This window comes from Oncorhynchus clarkii, chromosome 25 (genome assembly GCF_045791955.1).
Source record: "Oncorhynchus clarkii lewisi isolate Uvic-CL-2024 chromosome 25, UVic_Ocla_1.0, whole genome shotgun sequence".
NCBI classification, from domain to species: domain Eukaryota; kingdom Metazoa; phylum Chordata; class Actinopteri; order Salmoniformes; family Salmonidae; genus Oncorhynchus; species Oncorhynchus clarkii.
In genome coordinates this window covers 26,124,567-26,132,872 of record NC_092171.1, presented here as the reverse complement: position 1 = coordinate 26,132,872, position 8,306 = coordinate 26,124,567, and the positions used below count along the sequence as shown (strand labels likewise).

At 39.7% G+C, this 8,306-nt stretch overlaps 1 protein-coding gene across 1 annotated transcript in view; it reads right to left on the bottom strand.

Moving 5' to 3' along the window:
• Nucleotides 1-5,993: 5,993 nt before the first annotated feature.
• Nucleotides 5,994-8,306, bottom strand: part of LOC139384161 (sprouty-related, EVH1 domain-containing protein 1-like) — an 88,334-nt gene continuing 86,021 nt past the window's right edge. The window contains exon 7 of the mRNA XM_071128858.1: nucleotides 5,994-8,276. The gene's annotated coding sequence lies outside the window, so the exon portion shown is untranslated. The remainder of the gene's footprint in view (nucleotides 8,277-8,306) is intronic.

The following is an 8,306-nucleotide window of genomic DNA, read 5'->3' as shown; positions in this document are numbered from 1 at the left end:
CGTAATGGAACATGCATCTTGGTTAGTTACATTCCGCCCAGTGTTTATCACATCTTCCGTGGACTAAAAAAGTATAATAATACAATCAAAAAGCGCACTTTGAAAAGGTGACATCCCATTCTGAAATATAATTTACCATTCATTTATGTGAATGAAAATGTTTCATTTGTGTTATGCCATGGCCCATGATCTATAGATAATGCTATCAATTTACTATATAACCATAACTATCTGTCAGGTAATTCAACAAAATACTATTATAGTATATGTGACTTTCACATGGGAAAACCTTATCCAATGCATTTCACTCGAAGGGAAGGAATTGGTACTATAATAAAACCATCCCGCTTACCAGTTTTGATATTTGCTCAATGAAAAATAACATGAGTACAAGTTACCACGAGCTAGGGATAGCCTAATACCTGAAAAATATCCCTGGTTAAAGGGAAGCTCAACTCCAAATACGGCCTTTGTCCAACCCCTTCAAATAAAAAAAATACATTCAGGTGAGAAGTTGTGGGTGGGGGCAATTGTTCGTCAGTATTCATTTTGTGGGAGGGTTAAAGTAGTTGTACCTGATGCCAATACTTTCTCACCAAAGCATCATGAGACAATCATTGATCTCACTCTCAACCCTGTTACATGACAATTTTGTCATACGTTTTGTAAAGGTTATGAAATATGAATTTGATGTTTGAGCTCAGTCTGAAATGTTTAGAGCAATCATGAGAATATTGATTTTAGTTCCAATTCTGAAGTGAAACAATACTTTTGATAAATTAAGATAGCAAAAGGGAGATTTTATACTTGTAATTATTGAATTAGTTTGAGGGACATATGATTAATACAAAAATGTTGATTTTATTACAAATGTCTTTAATAATCATATTCAGACTACTTCCATAGCGTCCATTACAGGGTTGAAGACAAATGGTGTCCATTTCAGAAAAGAATGCCAAGAGTGTACAAAGCTGTCTTCAAGGCTAAGGGTGGATACTTTAAAGAATCTAAAATCTATTTTAATATGTTTAAAACTTTTTTAGTTACTACATGATTCCATGTGTAATTTCATAGTTTGTCTTCACTATTATTCTACAATGTAGAAAATAGTAAAAATAAAGAAAAACCCTTGAATGAGTAGGCGTGTCAACTTTTGACTGGTACTGTGTGTGTGTGTATATATATATATATATATATATATATATATATATACTGCTCAAAAAAATAAAGGGAACACTAAAATAACACATCCTAGATCTGAATTAATGAAATATTCTTATTAAATACTTTTTTCTTTACATAGTTGAATGTGCTGACAACAAAATCACACAAAAATGATCAATGGAAATCAAATGTATCAACCCATGGAGGTCTGGATTTGGAGTCACACTCAAAATTAAAGTGAAAAACCACACTACAGGCTGATCCAACTTTTATGTAATGTCCTTAAAACAAGTCAAAATGAGGCTCAGTAGTGTGTGTGGCCTCCACGTGCCTGTATGACCTCCCTACAACGCCTGGGCATGCTCCTGATGAGGTGGCGGATGGTCTCCTGAGGGATCTCCTCCCAGACCTGGACTAAAGCATCCGCCAACTCCTGGACAGTCTGTGGTGCAACGTGGCGTTGGTGGATGGAGCGAGACATGATGTCCCAGATGTGCTCAATTGGATTCAGGTCTGGGGAACGGGCAGGCCAGTCCATAGCATCAATGCCTTCCTCTTGCAGGAACTGCTGACACACTCCAGCCACATGAGGTCTAGCATTGTCTTGCATTAGGAGGAACCAAGGGCCAACCGCACCAGCATATGGTCTCACAAGGGGTCTGAGGATCTCATCTCAGTACCTAATTGCAGTCAGGCTACCTCTGGCGAGCACAAGGAGGGCTGTGCGGCCCCCCAAAGAAATGCCACCCCACACCATGACTGACCCACCGCCAAACCGGTCATGCTGGAGGATGTTGCAGGCAGCAGAACGTTCTCCACGGCGTCTCCAGACTCTGTCACGTGCTCAGTGTGAACCTGCTTTCATCTGTGAAGAGCACAGGGCGCCAGTGGCGAATTTGCCAATCTTGGTGTTCTCTGGCAAATGCCAAACGTCCTGCACGGTGTTGGGCTGTAAGCACAACCCCCACCTGTGGACGTCAGGCCCTCATACCACCTTCACGGAGTCTGTTTCTGACCGTTTGAGCAGACACATGCACATTTGTGGCCTGCTGGAGGTCATTTTGCAGGGCTCTGGCAGTGCTCCTCCTTGCACAAAGGCGGAGGTAGCGGTCCTGCTGCTGGGTTGTTGCCCTCCTATGGCCTCCTCCACGTCTCCTGATGTACTGGCCTGTCTCCTGGTAGCACCTCCATACTCTGGACACTACGCTGACAGACACAGCAAACCTTCTTGCCACAGCTCGCATTGATGTGCCATCCTGGATGAGCTGCACTACCGGAGTCACTTGTGTGGGTTGTAGACTCCGTCTCATGCTACCACTAGAGTGAAAGCACCACCAACATTCAAAAGTGACCAAAACATCAGCCAGGAAGCATAGGAACTGAGAAGTGGTCTGTGGTCCCCACCTGCAGAACCACTCCTTTATTGGGGGTGTCTTGCTAATTGCCTATAATTTCCACCTGTTGTCTATTCCATTTGCACAACAGCATGTGAAATTTATTGTCAATCAGTGTTGCTTCCTAAGTGGACAGTTTGATTTCACAGAAGTGTGATTGACTTGAAGTTACATTGTGTTGTTTAAGTGTTCCCTTTATTTTTTTGAGCAGTGTATATACACAGTGGAAGAACAAGTATTTGATAACCTGCAAAAATCAGCAGTGTTTCCTACTTACGAAGCATGTAGAGGTCTGTAATTTTTAATCATAGGTACACTTCAACTGAGAGACAGAACCTAAAACAAAAATCCAGAAAATCACATTGTACAATTTTTAAGTAATTAATTCGCATTTTATTGCATGACATAAGTATTTGAAACATCAGAAAAGCAGAACATAATATTTGGTACAGAAACCTTTGTTTTGCAATTACAGAGATCATACGTTTCCTGTAGTTCTTGACCAGGTTTGCACACACTGCAGCAGGGATTTTGACACACTCCTCCATACAGACCTTCTCCAGATCCTTCAGGTTTCGGGGCTGTCGCTGGGCAATACGGACTTTCAGCTCCCTCCAAAAATGTTCTATTGGGTTCAGGTCTGGAGACTGGCTAGGCCACTCCAGGACCTTGAGATGCTTCTTACAGAGCCACTCCTTAGTTCAATGCTCTTACTGAGGGAAGGAGGTTGTTGGCCAAGATCTCGCGATACATGGCCCCATCCATCCTCCCCTCAATACGGTGCAGTCGTCCTGTCCCCTTTGCAGAAAAGCATCCCCAAAGAATGATGTTTCCACCTCCATGCTTCACGGTTGGGATGGTGTTCTTGGGGTTGTACTCATCCTTCTTCTTCCTCCAAACACGACGAGTGTAGTTTAGACCAAAAAGCTCTATTTTTGTCGCATCAGAACACATGACCTTCTCCCATTCCTCCTCTGGATCATCCAGATGGTCAGTGGCAAACTTCAGACGGGCCTGGACATGCGCTGGCTTGAGCAGGTGGACCTTGTGTGCGCTGCAGGATTTTAATCCATGACTGCGTAATGTGTTACTAATGGTTTTCTTTGAGACTGTGGTCCCAGCTCTCTTCAGGTCATTGACCAGGTCCTGCCGTGTTTAGTTCTGGGCTGAACCCTCACCTTCCTCATGATCATTGATGCCCCACGAGGTGAGATCTTGCATGGAGCCCCAGACTGAGGGTGATTGACCGTCATCTTCTTCCATTTTCTAATAATTGCACGAACAGTTGTTGCCTTCTCACCAAGCTGCTTGCCTATTGTCCTGTAGCCCATCCCAGCTTTGTGCAGGTTACACTTTTATCCCCGATGTCCTTACACAGCTCTCTGGTCTTGGCCATTGTGGAGAGGTTGGAGTCTGTTTGATTGAGTGTGTGGACAGGTGTCTTTTATACAGGTAACGAGTTCAAACAGGTGCAGTTAATACAGGTAATGAGTGGAGAACAGGAGGGCTTCTTAAAGAAAAATGAACAGGTCTGTGAGAGACGGAATTCTTACTGGTTGGTAGGTGATCAAATACAAATGTAATGCAATAAAATGCAAATTAATTACTTAAAAATCATACAATGTGATTTTCTGGATTTTTGTTTTAGATTCCGTCTCTCACAGTTGAAGTGTACCTATGATAACAATTACAGACCTCTACATGCTTTGTAAGTAAGAAAACCTGCAAAATCGGCAGTGTATCAAATACTTGTTCTCCCCACTGTATATATATATATAGAACGCGTCTCCTTCCTGAGCGGTATGATGGCTGCGTGGTCCCATGGTGTTTATACTTGTACAGATGAACGTGGTACCTTCAGGCGTTTGTAAATTGCTCCCAAGGATGAACCAGACGTGTGGAGGTCTACAATTACTTTCCTGGGGTCTTGGCTGATTTCTTTTGATTTTCCCATGATGTCAAGCAAAGAGGCACTGAGTTTGAAGGTAGGCCTTGAAATACATCCACAGGTACACCTCCAATTGACTCAAATGATGTAAATTTGCCTATCAGAAGCTTCTAAAGCCATGACGTCATTTTCTGGAGTTTTGCAAGCTGTTTAAAGGCACAGTCAACTTAGTGTATGTAAACTTCTGACCCACTGGAATTGTGATACAGTGAATTAGAATAAGTGAAATAATCTGTCTGTAAACAATTGTTGGAAAAATGACTTGTGTCATGCACATAGTAGATGTCCTAACCGACTTGACAAAAAGATAGTTTGTTAACAAGAAATGTGTAGAGTGGTTGAAAAACAAGTTTTAATGACTCCAACCTAAGTGTATGTAAACTTCTGACTTCAACTGTATGTTTGCAGTAAGAAGAGAGTTTTGATAAGTAATAGTTTCCCATCTTTATTTAATGTAACAGAGTTGAGTTGAGGTCGATGACTCCAATCTAACAATACAAATCAATGAAATATAGATATACAATAATGTGATAACTTGCCATTCTTTGCACCATATTGTTCAGAAGACTTGTATGATGGTACTTCCAGTTGATATTGTCACATAAGTATAGTATAAGTTCCCTATTTTTATGGGGGAGTTTGGTTGGTTCAACAGGGTTGAGGGTAGACTGAGGTACGCAACTAAATATTGTGATTTTAAATCAAAATCATGCATTTATTTGGAAAAAATACATTCTCAGCAAAACACAGATGTTTATATCATTGGCAAAATGTATAGGTTATATATCCTAAGTACAAATTCAGTGAAGGCGAACGGGGGACATGACAAAATGCTTAGTGTCAGTTGAAAACAGGATAACATGAATTTCATCTTTATCAGAAGTTATGTTTCTTACACTTCATTACAGGGACATATCAATTTATATATATAAAAAAGCTTTTTAAATTAGATGGTGACACAATACTTAAAATATTGGACTCAAATCCTACCGTTTCATGGAATGACCCAGATGTGTAAGAAACAGAAAGTGTGCCTTTTGAATTTTGTGTAATGTCAGTAGTCTGGTCAAGGAAGCATCATGCAAATTATAATGGCACACTCCACTTACCAAGACCATTACCAAATAAGGCACGAGGTCACCTGCTTTTATAGTGAGCCTTGAGGTGGTACCACCCAGCACATCTTGAAGGGAGTGTATTTCATACCAAACCCTCCCTTGATATGACAGGAGCACTATCACGAGTTGAACTGCTAGGGGCAAAAAGAGCTAGATGTACTTACTAAAGGACCAAAATCTCACTTTTGCAACGAACTGTTAAAATGAAAACCAGAATTTTTCATTGAAGTTACTTATGTACAATTTGGTTGCACAGTGCATATGTAAAGTCTCCACCATATTAATATAACACTATGGACTCCCCTCGGATCATAAGGAAACCTGAGGAGGAAAGAGAACGAGTGAAGTCTTCAAAAGAATCCCACAAGATTAAAACTCACCATTTTATTATGATAATGTTATTTGATATGACAAATTACAAGTGTATGCATATTTACATTATATATTTATGAAAAGTAACAAGTTACATCTGTATAAAGAAAATACAACTATGACATGAGTTATTGAACTATACATTTCACATCATATACTTAGAATTTTCAAACCATGGTAGAAATACCTAGACATATATAAACCAATATAACCAGAACAAGAGCTGTTAAGTTTTAGATGGAAACTATGATGGACGTGAGGCACTTTTTCAAGGTTGTCAGGATGTGAAGCCAATGGCACTAAGAAACTGATAGAAAAGAGACATGAGAAAGAAAGGAAACAGGCAGTGTTCACAGAAGAATTAAGAGTACCATTTATACTGCAATTTACAAAACACAAATGTTTTCCACAATTTAGAACTAATCACAGAAATGTTACATCATCAAGCGCTGTAAGAAAATAACCTACATTCATCATCAGTGCACCAAAGCATTGGAGAATTGAAAAGTAACCACTCAACTGCTGTGAAAATAAACCCTTTTAAGCAATACACTGAACACGTTTATATAGGCATTTCTTTTTAACGCAGACAAAGTCAAGAATGTACATTTTTAAGCATTCCAAAAATATGCACACTTTCCAAGACTGAAAGAAGAATAAAAGACTAGCAGCAAAGTGGTTAAGAACTGAAGTCTTATGCAAAGTTAACTGACAGGTAAAACATAACTATATTAAAGCAGACAAACATGTTGCATATATAATACAGTACATGATAGCGAGTTACACTGTGCTGGTTAATGCAGAATGAAACAGATGATTTCAGTATCTCTCAGCTAAACTTGTATGAATGTACGTCCTACACTTTACTCCTCAGCCAGCAAGTTTTTAAATCAGGTTCATCTAATCTTGGGTTCAGCTTGAAATATGCAGGGCAATCCAAATTACAATATGGGAGAATAAAAACATTGATAAACCAACCAAATGAGCACGCACACACACGGTTATATGCGGCCATAGGAACTAGGTGCTGACTTTTCTCTCAAATCAATAAAAAAAATAGTGATTGTATCTAGCAGCTTTATATATATATATACTTTTTTTTTTAAATAAGTGGACTGCCACTACTGTACCATGTTAGCATTCTAGCCTTCCTCCCTTCATAGAAAACTAGAATGAAACTCCATTAAAAGCTTAATTGTCATTTCCATCATGAACGCCCTCCACTTTCAATGTGAAGTAATACTAAAAGGTGACCTATGTACATAATGCTGTCAATTGAAGCTACAGTATATGCTGACAGCAATGACAAATACAGCTCTCTTTTAATTTCCAAAAAACAAAATGGGATTCTGATCCGGTATTTAAATATAGTGTTACTTATTTATAGGTGCTTGGAGTTTAGTACCTGGGGTAACGTCTACATAGCGTTAGTAAAGTGTCCTGTCACTGACTCAGTGTGGAGAGGTCTATGTGTTTCTCATGGCCAACAGTTTGCATAGAAAGTAAAGAGTGTTGGTTGGTACCTCGCATGGGGCATAAGAGAGGGATATGGAAAAAGTTGACTGCCCCCATCCAGTCTGGCGACGACAGGGTTGCCACGTCCTTCTCAAGAAGGGGTGGTCCGGGGGATGGTGTGCATATCTATTGGTTACAGTACAGGGCTGTAATGACAAGCTTTTTAAATAGGGGTGATTTTAAATCCTTTTGATAACGATTTTGTCTAAATCACGTGTCAAACTCATTCCATGGAGTGTCTGAGGGTTTTTGCTCCACCCTTGTACTTGATTGATGAACTAATTAGTAAGGAACTCCCCTAACCTGGGTGTCTAGGTCTTAATTGAAAGGAAAAAAACAAAAACCCAATGACTGACACCGCTAGCCTAAATGATCAAAGAAACCAATTTCTTTGTTCTCAAAAACGATTCCGGAACACAGGCAGACAGATTTCTTAAAACAGTGGAATTAGCAATAACATACTGTCTTTTAAAGACGCAGCATCAAATGAATACAACCAGAGGTATGTCTACAGTTATTGTGGCTATGTTCCTCGGAGTGAAACATGGATTTCAACAAGGACCTTCATACTGCATCTCCCCATCAGCTTTCAACAAAGTCAGGTTTGTAACAACGAGTCAACATAGTTATCAGTTTCTATGATCACTGTGCTTGACATCTCACTGCATATGAAGACCTACGCACATATAGTGTGTAACAAACAATCATACCCATATGCTATAATTACCTATAGGCAAATGCCCTTTGACATTTAAAATGAGGTACCTGTTCATTCATGACTGGGTAAATGCCCTT